Source organism: Maniola jurtina, chromosome 2 (genome assembly GCF_905333055.1).
Source record: "Maniola jurtina chromosome 2, ilManJurt1.1, whole genome shotgun sequence".
NCBI lineage: Eukaryota > Metazoa > Arthropoda > Insecta > Lepidoptera > Nymphalidae > Maniola > Maniola jurtina.
This window is the reverse complement of record NC_060030.1, coordinates 2,986,889-3,009,943: the sequence shown is the minus strand read 5'-3', so window position 1 is coordinate 3,009,943 and position 23,055 is coordinate 2,986,889. Positions and strand designations below refer to the sequence as shown.

The following is a 23,055-nucleotide window of genomic DNA, read 5'->3' as shown; positions in this document are numbered from 1 at the left end:
ATCCATTTTAACGGTATATAAAAAAAGGGCTTATGAAATTACCACTTCTTGCGGTTATCCACTAACGATACACGGATGTCCATTATGGGAACAAAAGATTTCCTCGAGCAAAACCTTCCTTTTAGATTCCTACTGACCGAGCTCACAATTACCAGATATAAAACAACAAGGACGTAATTCGGAATAATAGAATATTATTAGGTCGAAAACTAAACCAACTATCAATCCAATTAAGCACAAAGCTTATAACCTTTGGTAGCATACTGTAACTAAGCTTGCTTACCTACATGATAAAAGAGCGTTTGATTTGCTCCAGCAACGCGCGGAACAGCATTTAATTAAATGTACAATTTATTAATTGATATTGTGAAATTTTGAAAAGAGCATCCGCTGAGTTTCTTTCTGGTTTTTCACGGTGGTAAGAGCATTCGAACCAGTAGTGGATTTACTTAACGATTCAAGTTAATTTGAAATGATCTTTCTATTCTGTTTGTAAGCAATGTCACCAAATGTCACACATAAATACAAACTTACACACGTACATAGACTTCTAAAATCATAACCTCTTGGCTTTCCCATAGTCAAGTAACAAGGAGAATCAAATTATGTAGACTGAAATAGGTATGTGTCGTTTTCCAGAATCAATAAAAAGACATATGGCATATACCTATGTCAATGATAGTGAAGAAAGATTAACGAGATCACTGGTCTTTTACTCTATCATTGTAAGCACGGTGTGCAACCACGTCAACCAGTAATAACAAATAGGCGAAAGATAGGAGCGGACAGAGACAAACATCTAGGAGGCAACAAAGCCGGTCGACACTCGACAGGGGTCAGCGGTTGGACCGCAGATGCTCCGGACAGGCGATTAATAAGGCCCTCCCCGGCTCGACTTAACGCCCGCTTGATAAGCTGATTACAACCTTGGGCATGCGTTGCGGAGATGCTAAAGTCTGTACAAGTATCTATAATTATGTAGAGCAATTTCAGATATTTGAGATGTTACTGACGGAACATTTGCTTTGCGGAAGATAAATATTTGTTTAAATAGACGATCCCCGCAATTTCGTCCGCGTAGGTATATTTAGATTTTCGTAATTTAATAATCTTTAATTTTTTAGCATAAAAGGCATATTTTAGCCTTTATTAGCTCTTCAGGTCTTTAACTACATGTATCTATGCAAAAAATCCGTTTCTCCTTTGAAGGACAAACTAACAAGCAAACATACATACACATTTAAATGATACTTTTCACATTTAATTTATATGTAGTTAATATATCAATTTTACTTACTTATTAGTAAGATGCAAGATTGGTACACTAACTACAGTACCCGGCAGAAAATATTGCACATCGAACTCTAGAAAGAGATAACGGTTTCGTAGAGCGTTGTCTTTATCGCTAAGACCGAAGAAACGTCACATGAGACAACGCTCTATGAAGCAAAAATCTCTTTCTAAGCTAGTGCAATATTTACTGCCGGTAGCTGTATAAGTTATTGGTATACTATAACAGCTAAATATTCTCAATCTTTGAGAGTCTTCACCGGGTTTGCGCCAGTGGTACCGAAATCCTATCTTTTTAATAATAAAAGTATCAAAAAGATTGATAAGTACTATGTATATTTATTCGCATTTAACTATAGATTTAAGCATTGTATTTCTATTAAATTGCATTATACGCAAAAAAAGGAAATAAAGACTTAAGGTGCCTTCAGAGTAAAAGTTTATAGGATTTAAAGTGGTTTAAAAGAGGAAGATGAACAACAGAAAATATTATATTAATTGATAAATTAAATATCAAAGGTAAAATTATCTAAGTCAAAAGAGGCTATATAAAATATCCAATCCTTCTTGAATGAAAAGATTTTAACTTCCACTTAGTTATTAATACACGTGTACCAACTTAATTTACACTGACCATTTATGGAAAAGTTTGGGTATTTACACGTCATTACCGATGTCAGCTGTTCACAAGTAGAAACCAATAGATCATATGCGATGCAACCATGTAAGGACGCACGAGACAAATTCTGGTGATGTCATACAAAGCTTTAGAAACCAATCGCGTGTTCGTCACTTCGGCATGAAATAAAAAAAAAACGGTTGCCACGATTAACTTAATCATCTCAAGCACAGAGTCGAGTATCGCGTGATTAGATCCGATGGCATCTTCTACTTGAACGTACATACATAATTACACGCCCAAACAAAATGAGCTAGCTATCACGAACTGACGAAAATTATAATAACCACGCAACCTAGGCGTAGGATGATAATAAGGTAAGAAAATGGTGTACGTTACCACATCCAGAGATGCGAGAGCTGAGATTAACGTTCATTATGTAATAGTGTTCAAAATTTATCAATTTGAAGTAACAAAATATGTAAAAATGCTTCAGTTAATTTTAAGAATAGCCAACTAATTTTTTTTTACCGTTGGAATAACATAATCTAATAAAAATACTTGAGTTAGTATCATCAAAACATTTAGTATTAGTATTAGAATCGCTATTTGTTTTAAAAAGTTAAAGAAAGATAGAAGGAATAACGCTAAGACAACACAATGTTCAAAATTATTTAATTTGACTACACTAACGAATATTTTAAAATACTTTGCTCACATTAATCTTAAGCATTGCTTTTAAGTATTTATTCCGAAATAGTCAAAGGTCAAAACACAAATAGGTATGTTCAGTCAGTGAGTGTATACGTAACGCCATAAATCATATTCATGCACGGTAATTAGCTAGAGACGACGCGCGGTAACCACAAAATTGAGAGATGGAATAAATCACAACTAAGTTAGCGAGATGTAAATGGTAGTAAATCAGTCAGTGGGCAATCAAACAATGAATATTGTGAGTAGGAGGATTACTAAAGCACAAATTGGCCCTTTGGATCGGCGAGTCTAATATTTCATTTGATAGTCATTCTCCTATAAAATAGTATCTACAGACTATCAAATTCCAATTACTCGCACATACTCGTATCTTAATAAATAAAAGGAAAATCTGACTGACTAACCACTGATCTATCTACGCACAGGTCAAACTACTGGAGGGATCGGGCTATGGCATTCAGATACCTATTATGAGTTATGACGAATAAATTTGCTAAGAAAGGGTTTGTGAATCAACTCCTAAGGGTGTAAAATGGGGGTTTGCGTAGTCCACGCGAACGGGGTCGTAAAGATAAATTGACTAACTGGCATATCAACGTAAGTAGTGTAAGTCAAGTACAGCTCAAGTCGCTGTACTTGGTCTAGAAACTTTGAAATTTCACACTAAAGAAGGATTTTCAGCAATTCTTACGTGAGCGAAGCCGAAGAGGTCAGCTAGTAATATTGTCAGGAGCTGAGTCTTTGCCAACCAATAACTATACAGATGATGTAGTAGTAATTCTGGCATACAGCCGCAAACCACGCTCGCAACATCCGAAATTCTCAATAAAAAAACTTTGTGGCTGAACCAGACCAACTTGCCTTGTAGAGTCAGAGAAAAAAGCCGGCTGATAGTTGCATTACTTACTAATAATATAATTAATCTCTGACAAACAAAGAAAACTTGGAGTTCAAAAGTTAGTTTGAAGTTGGGACGTGTGTAGGAGTCATAAAGCGTGAAACAGGGAATGAGGGAACAATCAATGTCTTGGGTGTCACGGGAAAGCAAAAAAAAGGAACATCAGAACATGTGTTGTATTGGACATGGGCGACATAAACACGTGCAACGGTGACATTAGCATAACGCTTTCTTTTTTGTAGTAATATGGCATTTATTTAGAAGTTAATTACATAACAGACAAAATCTTATTCATTAGATTTTGGAACATGTGTATGAATGATTTGTCGGGTTTGGGCGAGACCAAGGTTGCGCTCTGCCAGTCGGTCGTTACTATTATAACTTGATTTGAAATAACGCTTAATGTTTCATTATCTTAAAGCTAAATAACGATTATAAAAACAAGTACCTAAATGATCAAAGATTACCCAGCGCATTAAAACAATTTACGCCGTACGCGTTTACGTAAACTTAAAAGTGAAGTCATAGATATAATGGACTAAGAGCCAGCGAGGGCCAGAACTCCGTTATTTTATAAAACCTTTTTACCGGTTATCTCCCTAACCCACCATGATCCAGATTTCATAGTCGCTGATCGCTATTCCCTGTGTTGGGGACCATACGCAGAGAAACTTTCAGCTTCCGTCCATTCTGTCCATCTTGACAGCTTGACATTTATTTGTCTATTGACATAATATTATGAACCTAACGGTTATCTAACCTTCTTTTCTACAAGAAAACTAGAAAAGAGCTGATAACTCTTAAACGGCTGAACCAATTCTTTTAGATTATAGCTAAGAACACTCTCGATCAAGCCACCTTTCAAACAAAAAAAACTAAATTAAAATCGGTTCATTCGTTTAGGCGCTACGATGCCACAGACAGATACACAGATACACAGACACACAGATACACAGATACACACGTCAAACTTATAACACCCCTCTTTTTGGGTCGGGGGTTAAAAAGTAACTGTCCTTGTGCATGTCCTTTCGATATGTGTCAATTTAAAAAATTTGGTAGGAAATAAATAAAAATTAATTTTAGTTTATATACTAAAAAAATAACAGTTCATCGTCTCTCAAAACGCCGTTTCAGCTTGTCACTAAGCTTTAAAAGCGAGGAAGTTCGCGATAATTCGCCTCGCTAACGTTCAGCGTCCTCAGTTGAATCGAAGTCAAGTGGAAGGAGATATGAGGTGGCTATTCAAGAGCAGTGGCGTGTGACGCGGAGGTCAGCGATGATGCTACTGGCATTCCTTTTGCGTTTTATCTTATTTTTATTAAAATAATTTTGATTCATAGAACGTTCAGTCGAATGTTCTATAAAATTTTCTAATAAAATTTTTGTTGGGATGAGCACGATTTCAAAACCACAGAATAAGGGAAAAGCAAAACGCATGCCAATCAGTGATACGAGTAACCTAGTGAGGTTAAGACACACAAGGGTTAAGACATCGCACTCCCAATCTGCAGGCATTGATTTTTTTAAAATTCAGAAACAAGTTAGCCCTTGACTGCAAGCTCTCCTGGTGGTAAGTGACGATGCAGTCTAAGATGGAAGCGGACTAACCTGGAAGGGGAAGGTATGGCAATTTTTATTAAACTCATACCTCTTTGGTTTCTACAGGCATCGTACCGGAACGCATTGATTTATTATACCTACTACTGACGTACTCCGGGGATCGTGTTTCTAACTCTTCAGAATCACTTGATTTAATGCTGAAGAAAATCATCGTGAGAAAACCTGCATAACTAAGAGTTCTCTACACTGTTCTCAAAGATGTGTGAACTCTGCCTATCCAAACGTCAAACATGCCCAGCGTGCTGGACTATTTCGAAAACCCTTTTCATTCAGAGAGATCTGTACTCAGTAGTGGGCCGACGATAGGTTGAGATGATGATGATGCTATAGCCGAAATTCAAACCTGCGAAACGAAAGGACGCGTCGCATTGTCAAAATTGTAAACTCGCTTCGAACTTTGCAAAAACTTGCGACGTGATTCGCGTCGCAAGACGCTTCAATCAGACAAGACGCTTTTTGGCGGGAAATAGTGCGGCGAGGTTGTATCGTTGTATGTTGCGCTCAAAACAAGTTGTCCAATCTGAACACGAGGCGTATAACTTCACAGTGTACAAAAACCGAAAAAAAAAAGATTTCTGCCTTGTATATTTAACCCTTAGTCTAGGCCCCTTAGTTTAGAGTAGACTACTATAGTCAACTTTAAGATCACCTTACTGTTACATAACAAAATAAATTAAAAATGCTATTTCTTATACGATAATACGGAACCCTTTGTGAGCGAGTTCGACTCGCACTTGGCCGGTTTTTTTGTGATATGTGACCACGGTTTTCGAAATTTCCCATTTTCTTGTGCTAGACATTGCTACCTGCTAAATCTCATAATTCTAGGTCAACGGGAGTATCCATCCTTGACGAGTCTAGACAGACACGACAACGAAGTGATCCTTTAAGGGTTCTTTTTCTTGAGATACGGAACTCTATAAATAAATAATAGTATATTGTAGGTATTCGATAAGGGCTACTTATAATTTTTTTTTCTACAATATAAGATGAATATTTGAAGAGAGCAACTAAACAAAACCAAGCACAAGATCGCATTGATAGAACTGCACGCTCTAATTAGCCCAAAAAGGACCTCCAACTCTTTCTGCAGCACTAATTGCTCAATTTATAATCTAAAATGCGGTTGAGATAATTATGATGAGGCAATATACAATGTTATATTTAATGGTAGGTAGATACCTACCGTAACGAAGTGAAGATTTTATTAATTATGTAATCAGTTGCATAGTTCATCTTTTCAATTGCTGATAATGATAAGGTAATTACAGCATTAGTTCGATTGTTATCGCTATGCTAATGTTCTAGGGTAAATATTAGTTCTGAGGAAAACTACATAGTTACTAGTTCATTAAGGAATCATAGAAAATCTAAATTTTTGTGTCTTCCTAACCTGTCTTTTTTACTTATTATATTTATAAATAGAAAAAAATATTAAATATCTTTCCGTAACTAGCATTAATTTCTTATTTTAATTTCTTCGTAATTCTATTTAAATTACTTGGTTTTATTTTATTTTACTTTATTATTTTATTACTTTCATTTTATTGCTTTTAAAAGATTATACATTTGTATTTAGAGTTATGTTTCGATTGGGTTTAAATTGCCTGAAATAAATGACTATTTATTTATTTATTTAATATTAAGATATAGTAGTCTAACCATATTTAACACCTCTATTATGATGGCAGCCTCAAAACAGCTGATCAGTTTTTTCAGTTCTAAAAAAAACCAGAGTAAATCTCAAGCAATCTCTTTAGGCTGCGCCTTAAGAAGTTTTACTTCAAAAATTTATTCAATGAGTCCCGCGCGGTTCGAAAACAATTTCTCAATACAAATTATACATAATTATACGATATAGATATCCTCTCGTAGAGTCAAAATCAACTGGAAGGCAATATTATGACGGGTGGCTATTCAGGGGCAATGATGTGTGACTGAGGTCGATGGACATTCCTAGTCCGTTTTGTTGCTTTTGTGGTTCCGTTGCTACTGTTGAGGTTATAGTTATCTGCAAGAACGCTCCATTCTAATTTTATTATTTCACTGAAGCTATGATAAGAAACGGTAAAGCCAAAGGTGAAGGTGAGCCAGGTTTATAGGCCCATGTCATAGGGGTTTGGTTAAAATGATGGTATTTGAAAAAAAATTGAAAACAACCACTTTTCCAATAATTCCATCTTAAAATAGAAGGATGCCCAAAATGGCCCCAAATATTGACGTCAACAAGTAACAGAATAGGCAACAAAAAATTGTTAAATTAGAATTATAGTATACCTAATACTTTAGGGTAACATCGCACTGCGAAATTTCACCGGGAATTTTTTCCCGCAAAATTCTATGCCATGGAAACTGTATGAACTTACGCACTTACTTAATTTCCATGTGTTGTATTGGGGTGCAGTGCGGAAATACCCTTACTTGTTTATCCCAAAGATTTAAGGCAATGTTGTCTTCTACGCACTTATCGATCTAGAGTACTTGTTGTTATTTTTTTAATAGATACCTACGCGTGGCCCCATAAACAGGATGACCACTAAGTTCGCACCTTTTTAGAGTCAGCTACATTGTATAATCGGAATATTCGTCACACATGACATATTCTCTTGTAATTCAATTAATCTAATCACACATGCATCCAATATCAAGAAGAAACGGTAACCGCCGTACAATTAAAACAGATTACGCCATAACAGAGCCAAATAAGGCATCTGATGATAGAAATGATTTCCCATCTAATGACGCGATAAACCCGTTTCAGCGACCACTGATCCGTGAAGAGGTGAATAATGTGAAGCTTGGGACCATTGACGCGCGTCGATCGATAGAGTAACCGATAGAGATACGATATATCGAATGATCTAGATATCATATTCGATTCTTTAAGATCTCCATTGAACACTTCCATCAGTTCATTGTCTGCTTTGCTGGAGACGGGCAAGAGACCGCAAATATAATGAAGTGGCCACTTGAGATGCGATATGATATCGATCTACGTTATGAGGTCTATATTCGACTTATTAAGACTTATCTTAGTCAGTGATCAGCACCTACGAAATCAAACCGCAATAAAGCTATTAATTGTAATTCTCTTTATTGGCTGCACTTGCATTACGTTCTAGAATAGAAAATTTCAACAAGAATATCGAATTCAGCCAGTGCTGGATGCTCATTAGGCATCATCATTAGGTATCCACTCCGCTCGAAACAGACAAAAGGTCTCAAAAATTATGGGGCTAGAAATGATATTTCAAATGGTAATCCAATATGGTCTCCATATTTTACTAAGACTTAAATTTTTAACACGTTCTTCATCTTAGCTTACCTTAATCGAATGCCTCCATCAAACCATTATTATCAGATGCGAGTATGAATACTGGATCGGCAAGCAGATGCCCACGGTTTCTGTTACAAGTTGCTACCCATTATCATAATCGATTCCTTAAAACTGTGATCTTAATCGGGCACGTTTATCAAGATACAAAGAACCGCAAACATGAATATTGTGCAAGCTGCAATTCAATTCATCGCAATTTAAATTGCTAAAAGATATACTTCTTGGGGAGCACGAAATAAAACAATATTATCATGATATGAGAAAATAAATTCGGAGCCTAAAAGCAAGTATAAATAATAAATGTTACATTAGCCTATCAATCCATCAGCTCTTTTTATTATAAAAGCCTTTCACACTGTCAAACAATCAAGGAATAAATCAATCAATAAGAGTGGTATTTTTTTTTCTGATTTTCATGACTCTTGACTAGAGATGACAAAGTTTTTATTAAAATAAATATTAGGAGGAGGATATAAACCGATCATAAAAAATTTAGGGCACCAGAGACGGCCTTGTCACGTTTGCATTTATGTTTATAATAAAACTTAATATGGTTCGGTATGGTGGTACGGTAATATGGTTTTATTGAATTTTTAGATTTACCATTACAACTGTCTATAAAAACACACTTATTAAGTAGAATGAATTCCTTAAACACAAAGTTGCGTGGAAGCAACCGGCTGAGCTTTCAGTCCACAACATAGTGTAGTAAATTATTTTATTACATCTCTCTCTCTCTTTTACTACATCTACTCTCTTTTTAACCCCCGACCCAAAAAGAGGGGTGTTATAAGTTTGACGTGTGTATTTAACCCCCGACCCAAAAAGAGGGGTGTTATAAGTTTGACGTGTGTATCTGTGTATCTGTGTGTCTGTGTATCTGTGTATCTGTGTATCTGTGTATCTGTGTATCTGTGTATCTGTGTATCTGTCTGTGGCATCGTAGCGCCTAAACGAATGAACTGATTTTAATTAACTTTTTTTTGTTTGAAAGGTGGCTTGATCGAGAGTGTTCTTAGCTATAATCCAAAAAAATTGGTGCAGCCGTTTAAGAGTTATCAGCTCTTTTCTAGTTTTCTTGTAGAAAAGAAGGTTACATAACCGTTAGGTTCATAATATTATGTCAATTGACAAAATATGTCAAGCTGTCAAGATGGACGTTGCCTTGATACATAATTATTTATTTGAAAATGATGTTTTGGAAAACTCAGATACTTTGTCGGGGGTGTTATAAATTTTTAATTTACACTTGTTTATTCTATATCCATTTATGTCCAACTGTGAACATCCCAAGCAGTCTACCAATTTGTAGTCCAATTTATGCCAACTTTTAACCCCCGACCCAAAAAGAGAGGTGTTATAAGTATGACGCGTGTATCTGTGTATCTGTCTGTGGCATCGTAGCTCGTAAACGAATGAACCGATTTTAATTTTTTTTTGTTTGAAAGCTGGCTTGATCGAGAGTGTTCTTAGCTATAATCCAAGAAAATCAGTTCAGTCGTTTGAAAGTTATCAGCTCTTTTCTAGTTACTGTAACCTTTACTTGTCGGGGGTGTTATAAATTTTTAATTTACACTTGTCAAATCACCGGTTCAGGTGGTAACGTCACAGACACAGACGTAGCCTAGTGGTCCTATTAGAAATAAATAAATTTTGAATTTTATCATAGTTACTCAAGTGCTCGATAGCTCACTAGTAATCACACGGTCATCCCAGCCCTGCATCGCCGCATAAAATTATCTGGGCATTAGCGGGGGGAAGGCCATTTGTCATCGGAGGGAGGGGGTGGGAAGAAAGTGGCGACTCGGGGCTGCAGACGCGACCACAAAAACAAGATGGGGCGAGCTACCCGCTAGCTACGCTGCGCTAATAAATTGTGTGTCTGTTGCTAGTGGCTTAGCGATGTTGCGGATTTAAGCTCGCTCATTAGAATGTTAAATTTATATAAATAAGTGTATTTCTGCTTACAATTAAATTTTTTTGGAATGGAAATTACAAAATTTTAGTCTGAAATTGGAAGAATTTAGTCTGAAATTTCTGAATAGTAAAAAAATGTATTGATTATAACGAAGCATCGTCAAACGAAAGAGAATCCAGAATTTCGCAGCTACCTATCTAAAAACTTCAACATCAAAATTATTTATATCCAAAATAGTTAGGTACGTGCCATTGTACATTCCATTGTACAATGTTTGATTGTCAATTTGTTGAATATGTAAGATAATAAATATATGTATTTTATGTGATTGTGATACCTAAACATTCATATCGAAACCTATGCAAAGTTAAAACTAAAACCACGAGGGATCCAAACTTGATCAAATGCTATTTTATCTTAATACATTTGCTTCCTAAAATCAAAACCCAGCAATGGCAAATCACAACAGATTCAGCAATCATCAAATTCACAAAATAAAAGCGACAAGACGTCGCAAAAAATATTTCGCACCAAACTAGGCGCTGCGTTCAAAATTACGAACTCTGAAGCATATCGAATCCATCCATTAGTTTCTTCAGAATCATTTCACGCCGCAATCCCGGCGTGAAAGGGTCAAGCGGCGCGTCACGTCCCTCCGGCATCCGCACAAAAAGCTCACCAACTATGTTTAATATTAAAACGGAAAGCGGCATAGTTTTTGCCAATGACACGAGCCCTGATACGCTAGCTCCTAGGTGATTTAATTTTATAATGCGACGTAATGGTGAATTGGAGAAAAAAATTAACCGGCCATCATTCATCTAGAACAGTCTGAAGATAATAAACCCAAAGAAGTTCTCTCATTACCGTATCAAGGACATCTATATTCTGACGATAAAATTATAAAACTTTTCCATTTTTTCCGCAATTGATGGTGCTGCTGTACAAAAAACCTCTAAAAGAATGCCACTAATGTTCCACAATCCACCTATCAATTTAGAGATTTGTGCACAAATTTAATTAAACTAATTGACACCAACACCAGTTTGGGAAATGTTTCAGAAATACGTTTTTTTTCATATTTTTTTTCTTAAGACGTTGTATCAACTACGCACAACTTACAAGATAGCATTGATATTGAAATAATTCTTGCTAACTCTACAATAATAAAGAAGACCATCTGATCAGCTGATCTTATCATATTTTTTGCGTTGATATAAAGAGAACTTATGAATTAAACAATATTAAGACGAAATCAATGATTTATACATTTTGTGTGCGCATGAACGTTTGAGTTGGTGTTAAAAGATTTACTATAACAGTAAAGTTAGAACTCTATTATATCACATTATTATAACTAGTTTTTTTGGTGGCAAAATACCTTATCGTTTGTTGATTTAGCTCAAATGCGGATAAGTGTCTCAACCGTAGTCTGCTAATAAGTGCCTCCCAATAATACCAAAAGAAGTTCAAATATGTAATTAATTAAATCGTTAGAATGAATCTTTGCTACATTGCAATTAATTGAATTCGCCATCTCCGCAAGATTTTCGTTCCTTTTACAGACTTCCTACGCTGTGACATTTTCCTATTACTTAATTAACTATTTATAAGGTCCACTCTGTGTTCCCCCACATTTGATTAGGAAACATTACTACGACTTTCTTTTTGTAATAATAATATAATAATTTATTTGCTCTAAACATGGGTTACAGTGTTTACAAAGATATTTTGCGAAGCCGAACATGTTTTGCAATATGGACGTGCAAATATTAAGTAAGTAGGTGCTTGTAATCATGAACATTAAATTTTTCGCATATTGATGTTCTTTTTCCGTCATTTCAAGCATAATCCATTATTTCACCAGGATCTGCTTGCTGTTTAATTCTATCTGAGTTTCTTTCCGGTTACTCAGCAGATTCTGCTTACCGCACCAGTGCAGGTGGTAGTCTTATATTGCCATGAGAGCCTTTGAAAGAGGCGTATAAAACAAATGATTTGTCTATTACTTTAGAAAAACCGGTGTTTTTCCTTTCTAAAGTAGTAAATCAACGATATGGTTTTATTAAACTAGGTAGTTTTATCCATTTTACAAAACTCAATAATGGATCAATTTTATACTGTAGAGTAGTGTAGAGCCATCTTACACCTTGTTACATCCATCATATTGCCTAGTTCTGACGTACACCTTGAAAGTAACAAAGATACCATAATTCTCACCTTTAAGAGAAAATGTATTATTTACCCACATAAAAAGTACCATTAAGCCCCATACTCGAGGACTTCCAACCCTAGACACATAACTAGAATCATTAGCAGGCGCTCGTTTGTTAGGCACCCGCGGCCGAGACGAGTTTTTGTCGCCACTCCAAATTGCATCCGCGCAATACGTGACTCCAAATTGATTCGGAATTAATTGCGATTGAATGGAAAGATCTCATTTGCAATTATCGATAGGATAACTTTGAATGGACTAGCTAAACGATGTTGCATGTATTGAAAAAGTAATTTGGTTTTCGTATCTTAAAAATTCTGATACAAGCCTCAACTCAAGAGGTGAAAGGGATCCGGAAGGTCACATAGGTATTTGAACCTTAATTTGTTTACACTATAAATAACACGGACATTACATAGACTAAAATTAAATGTGGAGGAAGGAGAATATGTAAATAGATAATTTTATGTGTACAAAGGTAAGAAATCTCTTAGTAATGTTGATACAAATATGGGTTTTTTTCGTATTTAGATAATATAAAAAAAAACACGGGGTAAAGAGGACTAGAAAACAAAATAAAAGAGTAAAGAAGAATAAAATATTTTGTAACTTTAACAGAGCTCTCTCCGTCACTTACTCCATACAATCGTAGTTCCCATTTCATTTGAATATTAAGCAACCAAAGTCCATGAAATTTTGCAGACATAGTCTAGAAACTAATATCTGTGTCTGTGGTGTTTTAGATTTTTCTAAAAATATGTAGTTTTAAAATTACAGGGGTTCAAAGATTTGTATTTTTTTTTAAAAAAAAGGCCCAACTTTGTGCTCGTTTTTCTAGACAACGAAGCAATTTAATGAAATTTGGAAAAACCACAGACCTAGAAAATTTAATGAATATCATGCAGTAAAAAAATTATCGTTATATATTTTATATTGTTATAATTATGTTGGAACTACGAAAACCAGAAATTACACCCAGAAATCTTGAAAATTTCGTGCTGTCTCGATTTCTGCAAGAGGGGTGGTGAGGTGCGGGGGACGACCAACCCCCGACGGTGACGGGGGGCGGAACTGACAGTCTAAACTGGTCTAAACACACGGGCCACATTTAAACTACACCCGACTCTAAACTTGTCGATAGGTCTAACTAAATACACTGGTACATTTGAACTTGCGTTAGACGTATGCGTTACCTACTCAGACGTTGCCTGTAGATAAAAATATGTCTCATGTTTGCTGGCAATAGCGCATGCATCAAACCCTGCAAGTTGCACCTATTCCTCACGCAATACGCAATTCCTCACGCAATACGCACAGCTTTAATATTATAATTTTTGACAATGTATACTATATGTAATGCCATATCACAGGTCACTCTCTGATTTATTGCTAACAATTTACTTCCAAATCAATTCCAAATGCAAAGAAATCTAAGTGTGTTCAATTCACACTGCCCAATACCAGGACCTTAAATGACATAAATTCATTGATTAATAATCATATGTTGAAAATAAAGGAGAACCCCGTGTTTCTCGGTATAACGTTAGATGCAAAGCTTCTATGGAACACCCACATATCAACACTTGATGGTAAACTCAACTCTGCTGCTTACACTGTTAGAAAAATTCGACAGGTACTGACGTGGAAACTGCAAAAATTGTATATTTTGCCTATATTCACTGTATTATGTCTTACGGACTCTTGCTATGAGATAAAGCGATAGATATTGAGAAAAAAATGTATTACAGAAAAGGACAGGACGTGCAATTTATAATTTAAAACCGCGCGCTGCCATACAATAAAAATATAAGGAAATAAGTACCTTATTTATTATCTTATAGTAGCTTTTAAATATATTTACAACTAGCTAATGCCCACAGCTTTGCTCGCGTGGATTTAGGTTTTTGAAAATCCCGATCCTTTCATTTCCCAGAACAAAAGTTGCCTCTCCGTAATAGCCCGTCCCCGGGATGCAACTTGTTTCTGTATCACGTAAGAACATTTAAACGGATGATCCATTTCAAATCCCGAGGGATCACCAGGATTTAGGAATGCAATTTCTTACAGCATCAGGGTTGAGGTCAACGACAAAGTATTTACTTGGTATAGATACCTTCAATATCAATTAATAATCAACACTTTTTAAATCCCATTAGCTTTAGTAGTCAGGTCCCCTGCAACATCAGGATTGAGGAGTTGGAATCCAAATTTTTTATTGAACAATGTCGCAAACCTTATTTATCGATTAAAAAAACTAGCCAAAATTACGCAGTGAGGTTACCTGCCAAACATGGTTTTGAGTCAACGGGAAGTACCCTAGAGGTTTTCTTGACACACTCGACAGACAGAGAGATAGACAACAAAGTGATCCTATAAGAGTTCTGTTTTTCGTTTTGAGGTACGAAACCCTAGAAACGTAGGAACGGCATTCCGAACCAGTGGTAAATTTTTCTGACCATTCAAAAACACTTTGAAGTTTACCTAAAAGTTTACAGGAATAAAAATTAATCATTGTATTCCATTCCATTTCATTCTATTCCATTCTGTTCAAAGATAAATAGATTATAAAAATATTTGTCACCGAAACAATACCTAATTTACGATACATCAACCAATATCAACTTTACTGATGACAATCTGACTATTACCAAAGTGAACGACTACTATAATATCTATTATATACGACTAACATAATATGTATTATAAATTGTGTGCCGTTTGCATTCTCACTAAGTTCTCATTAAGTTTGTTTTATTTGGTTAAACTTTCTGGCATTTATATTGTTATGACGTTTAATTGGCAAACAGTCTGTTTATTGGCTGAAACTCAAAAATTCAGCCAATCACAACAAATAAAATATTTTAATAATGATTGATGCAGCTTTCTGTAATCGAAAACAAAATATTTGACATTAACTTGAATGTGACAGTGATTTCCGAGTAGGGTTGCCAGAGGCCCCGTATTTTACTGGTTACTGGTTGGTATTTCAGGATACAGAAACCCGTAATTATGAAAATAAAATATGAGGCAAATAAAACTAAATATTTTTAGGGTTCCGTACCTTTAAAAGCAAAAAGGAAATAGGATCAATTCGCTGTCTGTCTGTCTGTCCGTCTGTCTGTCTTTCCGTCTGTCCGTCTGTCTGTCTGTCCATCTGTCCGTCTGTCCGTCTCTTCGTCTGTCATGTGTTCATGAACAAATATTAGTATTTTCAATTTTCAAAGTAACTAAATATTAAATCAAGTGGGTTATTATATGAAAGGACTTTACCAGTACATTCTAAGACAGATTTTTATTTATTTTTATGCATATTTTTTTTAATGCATAACAGTTTTGATTTCTTGTGTAAAATGTCGAAAAAAAATACCCGAATACGGAACCCTCGGTGCGTGAGTCTGACTCGCACTTGGCCGGTTTTTTACAAATTCAGCCGGGCTGGCTTGCGAAACCAAACGCTGACGTTATGTCCAGTAGAAAGAATACATATTTTCCTTGTGCGACAATGCGTAGAATAATACCTGCGTAGCCGAAACCCACTCGATTTTGATCATGGCCGTAGCCAAAGAGGCGGAGGTTGGTTTTAGGATCTAAGCCTTTTTTTATACAAGTTAGCCCTTGACTTTAATCTCTCCTAGTGGTAATAGTGCAGTCTAATTTCTTGGCCGGTAGGGCCATACTAACCATATAACTAGCCATGACCCAAGCCTTCCACCAGACCAGAAATTTAGAAATGGCCACTGCGTCTGGGAGACCGTCAAAAACCTAAACCTAAAATAATACTTACACTATTTCTTGCATTTGCTTACCAATTTTTTTTGGAAATATATCAAACATTTCGCGCTCGCTTCACTCGCGTTTTGAATTTGTATTACTTGGTGTATGCCCCGCAATTTCGTCTGCATGAATTTAGGTTTTTAAAAATTCCGTGGGGGATTTTCCGGGATAAAAAGCTTATGTTCGTTTCTGGGGTGCAAGTTACCTCTGAATAGTAAGTATCAAAATTTTGGTAAAGAAGTATCTTGCTATGGCTAAACTCGTTTCCCTTTCACTTATTTTTTTCTGTATTGAACCAAAAACACTTACGCTCACTGCGCTGCGCTTTTTCATTGTTGTATTTTATTCCACTATCAAATTGAAAGGCGAAATTCAACTAACCAGGTAATTAGCCCATAAAGTTGAGCGAACGTATTTTTCCTCATGACAGGATTCAGTTCCGGCCCTGATAAAACCTCTCCCGAAATCAATTCCTGGCTACGGCCATGGTATTGATACTTTGAAGGTGGAATTACAAGTTAAATGTAATTTTAAGTTAACATGCATTTTGTTTTACAAAATGAAGAGTTTTTAAAAGCTATTGAAATAAATAAATAATCTTTTATTTAAAACCACATTGCAAACACAGTTCACCGATCAAGACCCGGCAACATACAGAGAAAAAATACAAAACATACAAATAAACTGAAATATCTAAATAAGCTTTCAGAGAGAACCACCGCCTATTTCTTCAAATACAATAATAAACAATACAATAATACAACAATATATAAGAAACAATGTCTCCCGTAAACAAATCTAAACCCCGTATTTTTGATGGTGGTAGCCTGTAAATCTAAAAGAGGCAGGTGGCAACCCTACACCTACCCTACACCTAGACAGAATGAAAAATTTGTTTTCATTACTCGGCAGGCCTACTGCCAAAGTTTGACAGAAAGTGTGGCGGTAGTTGTGACCTCTGATTGGCCGACTCTCTTTCACTATTTGCTAAAATTGATGATTGCAACAACAATTTTTGCTTTTTTGTAATCGAAAACAGAACACGGACGTCAAACAGGTTGACTAATTGCAATCATTTCTGACCGGCTAACATTGTTCCGCTAGTGGCTCAAACTCACTGTCGCAGCAAGAACATGGTAAATTCAGCCAATCACAGCAATTTGAATTGGATATCACAAATGTACCGATCTAGGAACCGAGAATGCACGAACCAGGGCAAATAGAGATAAGAACAATAATATCATACGTAGGAAATCGACGGGGGCTTGTTGACAAGTATCCTCTTAAAGTGCTTTTCAATAAAGATGGGTTTAAAAGTTTTATCAATAAATGGGCGATAAGAATTCAAAATGAACTGTGCGGTTCGTCCCCCCGCCTCTTACCCTGATTGCCATTTTAACCTGTCGCGTACAATGCGTAACTAGCTGACCCGTCACGGCTTCCTTCGGGTATAATTTCGAGAAATCCTTTCTTAGTGGAGGTCCACGTTTTAAAGAAAACCTACATGCAAAATCTGAAATTTCTAGATAGCTATGTGTTTCAATTTTATGCTGATATGATATGTCAGACTCTCCTTATCTCTCCTTAAAGGTAAGTAAGTATCAGAATATCATTCTAAACTTACATGGTTAATTAAAAACCTATACAAATAGGTTAGCGCAACTATGTTTTGCTAATTTTGTTTGCTCGAGGCATTATCAAAATTGCAATCTTGATACAAATTCGTCTGCAGATATAGAAAAGGATTGAACTGAGCAAGTCTATAAATAATGATCAAGTAGGTTGGGCTTCGCTATTGTTTCCAATAGATGACGGTGGACATTGCCACAATCCTTATCAGCACATAAATCTTGTGACGTGGTGAATTTTGGAACTTGTGTTTATAAATAGAATCTAGAATTATTAAATAGGTACTAAGTACTCACTAAGCACAACTCAAATGCGTCAGCCTTGTTTCTGTTTGTGTTAACCGATCAATATATAAAAGGTGACTGACTGACTGTTCTATCGCAAACCTTAAACTATTGGACGGATTGGGCTGAAAGACATACAGATAGGTGTTATGACGAGAAATCTGCTAAGAAAGGATTTTGTTGAAAATTTAAACCGCAAAGGGGTAAAATATGGGGTTTGAAATTTGTGTCATCCACGCGGACGAAGTCGCGAATATAAGCTAGTCGTAATATAAATGATAAAGATGCAATCTCTAGTCGTTTACTTAACCTAAGTCTGAGAAATATAGGTAGAGCGAATTAAAACGAGAAAATAATTAGTTTAACTAAGAAAGAGAACTGAGGTTGATGAAACATATTTTAGCTTTGTTTAGACTTAAAACACAGTTCAAACAAGAGCGATTTACACTTTTTTCTAAACAAAAAATTATAGCAGTTGCAGAAGAAGAAAACTTAATAGTTAAACTATTTTGCAATAAGAGTTATCTGATAGGATAAGGATTAGCCTTAACTTTATACATTCTACAGAACTCAGACATTTGGAAGAACAACCATTAAAAAAAAGTTCTATGGAACCTATTACTGTGCTTATTACCTCGCATGTAAGTTCATTTTTTTGTATGTGTGTTTTTTTAAAGGCCGGCAATGCCCTGGCGGTTCCTCCGGGTACTGCAAATGTTCATGGGTGGCGGTAATCACTTAACTTGTGACCCCGCCTGCTCGTTTGCTATTTATTACATAAAAAAATCTAATTACTCTGTTAATGGTATTACGACAGATATACTTAATTTTATATGGCATTAAAAGTAAGTGAGCTCGATCGTTCGGCATGTTATTTGCAACCTTTAATAATTCGATATTTGCAACGCGGTAATTTCAAGTTGGATAATAAAACTGTGTCCGTCGCTTAATTTATTACGTCATTTCATAAGACAATTATCTCGATTACCTACTCAGAAATTCTAGGAATCTCTTTTATTAGGATTCCGTGGCAAAACAAAGAATCCTTACAGTGTCCTTCCGTCTGTCAATCCGTCTATGTGTCACAGCCATTTTTAAAATAAACTAAATGAAATTTGGCATAGTTTAGAAACAAAAAAACAGCTATAGAAAATTGTTACTGCTACATACTTTGGCATATCCCCTCAAGAGGGACTTTGTTGAAATAGTATTTTTTTAATCAGTTTTTCGAAAAACCGCTGTTTACGAGACACTGGGTTCCAAAATGTTATGTGAGTTATGTTCCAGGCTGTGTAAGTCAAACAAATTAAAATTAAAAAAATCTGATAAATTCTTGAATATTAATTAGTACATAGTATGAACTTAATAAACAAGTAATGAAACAAGCAAAATTATGGAGACTATTATTATTATTAGTCAGACCAGTAATAACTAGCTATAGCCGACCAAGATAACGTGTAACTAGTGTGGTTTTTAACCCCCGACCCAAAAAGAGGGGTGTTATAAGTTTGACGTGTGTATCTGTGTATCTGTCTGTGGCATCGTAGCTCCTAACGAATTAACTGATTTTAATTTGGTTTTTTTTGTTTGAAAGGTGAAGCCGATCGAGAGTGTTCTTAGCTATAATCCAAGAAAATCGGTTCAGCCGTATGAAAGTTATCAGCTCTTTTCTAGTTACTGTAACCTTCACTTGTCAAGGGTGTTATAAGTTTTTAATCTACACATGTTTCAAATAAAGTCATTCATAGTGAGAGAAAAAATTCACACAAAAAATATTTTTTTGTTTTTAATCATTCTTGTTTTTAGTTTACGGTAAGACTTTTTTTATAAACATACTACGGAACCCTATCTTATTCATGTACTGGCACGCACTTGACCAGTTTTTACTAAGCACATGTACTTACTCATTTAATAAATTTATCTCTTAGTCAAGGCACTTTTCCCGAAAAATTAAAAATATCAATTGTCAAGCCAATACATAAGAAAAATAACCCAAAAGACATGGATAACTATAGACCTATCACCCTAATTCCAATAATTTCGAAAGTTTATGAAAAAATTATGCATAGTAGAATGACATCTTTCATAAATAAATTCAATATTATAACAGATGAACAAAATGGATTCTTAAAATCCAAATCAACAACTAGTGCTGTTTATACATTAATGAGTACAATAACAACTAATATAGATAGAAAAAAACCAACTACAGTAATATTTTTTGACCTTAGTAAAGCGTTTGATCTTGTTGACCATAATATACTAATAAATAAAATAGAAAAATATGGTATCAGAGGTGTGGCATTGGATTGGATAAAAAGCTATTTACATAACAGAAAACAGTGCGTTGAAGTGACTAGAATAGATGAAAAATTCGAAACAAAAACATATAAATCTGATTTTCAATATAACAAATCTGGGGTACCTCAAGGCAGTGTTTTGGGCCCTTTATTATTTTTACTCTATATAAATGACCTGCCCAATATAACTGACTATAAATGTATACTATTTGCAGATGACATATCTATTGCTATTCCTTACGATAAACAGAAAAATGACTATGAAAATGAAATAAATTTAACGGTAAATAAAATTGTAAATTGGCTCCAAATCAACAAATTACAAATAAATTTAACGAAAACAAAATATGTACAATTCTCAAATTATCAAACTAAAAACAAAAGTTTAAAAATAAACTACCAAGGTGAAAATCTGCAGCAATGTGCTGAGGTGAAATTTTTAGGAATAACCCTTGATCAGCATTGTTTATGGAAACCTCACATCCAAAATACATGTAAACGAGTAAATAGGTTCGCATTTGCTTTGAGACAGTTAAGACGGACAGTGAGTGAAAAATCCGCGCTTATTGCATATCATGCTTACGTTGGCTCAATATTGAGGTACGGAATAGTAGTATGGGGTTGTTCCACACATTTAAAAATACTTTTTATAGCACAGAAAAAATGTGTGAGAGCTGTATGTGGAGTAGGACCTCTCCAATCATGTAGGCCGTTATTTAAGGGACGAAAGCTATTGACACTACCATGCCTTTATATTTTAGAAGTAGGGATTTTCGTAAAAAAGAACCCGCATTTTTTTGAAAATTTAGGAGATAAAAGTAAAGTTCTACTTAGGGATCCCACAAAAAAAAGAATGCCAGGCTGTAAAAGTGCCATTCTATTAAAAAACTGCGCAATAAAATCAATCATAGTTTACAATAAAATACCAAAGGCGTTTAGAGAACTTCCATTAAACTTATTTCAATTAAGGCTTAAACGGTGGCTAATAGAAAGGTGCTTCTACACAGTAGATGAATTTTTGACATTCAAAGAATAGTAGTTTAAATAAATGAATCTTTAATATGAATGACTCTGTAACTTAAATATGAATGACCTTGTACAAATTTTGCATGCCTGATTATGTAAGGTGAAACATTTCTACAATGTATTTAATAACACCTAACTGTAAACAAAAAATGTTTCTGCAAATAAAAATCTTGTATCTTGTATCTTGTATGGACAGTTCTATTTGTGGCAAACTAACACCTGGCTTCTTAATACAGGACCCAAGCATGAATAAAAAAAATCCAATTACAGGATTGTGTTTGATGGTAAAGGATGATAAGTGATTATGCAGTCTAATATGGAGCGCCCTAATTTGGAAGAGGTTTGGCAGTTGTACCTCTAATTGGCTTCCCGCTACTACATAGCAAATCCACTTGACGTCCTATTGTTGGTAGATGTCTCATGATTATTTTAATGAGCCCTATTTTTTTAAAAGATGGAAACGGGCTAACTTGGATGGTGTATGGCAGTTTCAGGCAAACTTGTCGGTTTCTACACGGCATCGCACCGAAGCAAAATAGCTCGGCGGCACGGCTTTGCCGATAGGGTGGTGACCTAACTAGCCACGGCTGAAGCCCCCTACCAGACCAGAGACAATTCAGAAATTATAAATTCCCAAATTGCCCCTACCAAAAATCGAATCTAGAACCTCTGACTTAAAAGACCGCAGCAAGGAGATCGTCAAAGTTCTATAAGTCTCAGTAAAACCCTACTATATTGGTTAAAATTGCAAGTTTACTGAATCAAATCTTAATCAGAATATCAGATGAAGAGGAGAATTAGGAGATCATTATTCAAATTAGGAACCTTCATTCGTTTGGTCCAGAAGACGACCTCTTTAGCAGAAGCCGCTCGTGTCTACCCAATGTTAGTCGTAGAGACTTTGATTAAAATTGCAACTTTAGTGAGCCGAACATCGAGTGAGTTCGTTATTCAAATTGGGAAACTTCATTCTACTGGTCCAAAAAGTATTCATTACGTCCAGAAAGTATTCATTAGTAAAATGGTTTCTATTATTTTTAAATTTGCGACTTTAGCTAACTAAAGTAACTTAAGTGGAATAACGCAGATGTAAGAAGAGTTCATTATTCAAATTGGGAACTTTCATTCCGATGGTCCAGGAGGCTTTGGCCCCTAACTAATCGACTCATCCTCATCCGCTATTACCACTTGTCTAACTCTACAACTTCGTTTTAAATTGCAACTTAGCAAGCCAAAAGGAAAACGCAATAACAGATGAAGGGGAACGTTCATTATTCAAATTGGAAATCTTCGATCCACTTGCACTGGTCCAGAAGGCTAAGGCTCAGACTCCTAACTTATCTACGCAACTTCATTCGCAATGACCGCTTGTTTCTAAGCAAGTAGAACTACAACTACGTTTTAAATTGCAACTTAGCAAACTAA

At 35.4% G+C, this 23,055-nt stretch overlaps 1 protein-coding gene and 1 long non-coding RNA gene across 2 annotated transcripts in view; both read right to left on the bottom strand.

The window, feature by feature from the left end:
- Window positions 1-23,055, bottom strand: part of LOC123871028 (glucose-6-phosphate 1-epimerase) — a 51,524-nt gene that overhangs the window by 24,371 nt on the left and 4,098 nt on the right. The gene's annotated exons all lie outside the window — the stretch shown is intronic.
- LOC123871062 lies at window positions 3,000-21,717 on the bottom strand. The gene is made up of 3 exons (XR_006797207.1): window positions 21,705-21,717; window positions 5,954-5,956; window positions 3,000-3,074 (listed from the first exon to the last, which is right to left on the bottom strand). It is a non-coding gene; the product is annotated as an uncharacterized LOC123871062 (long non-coding RNA).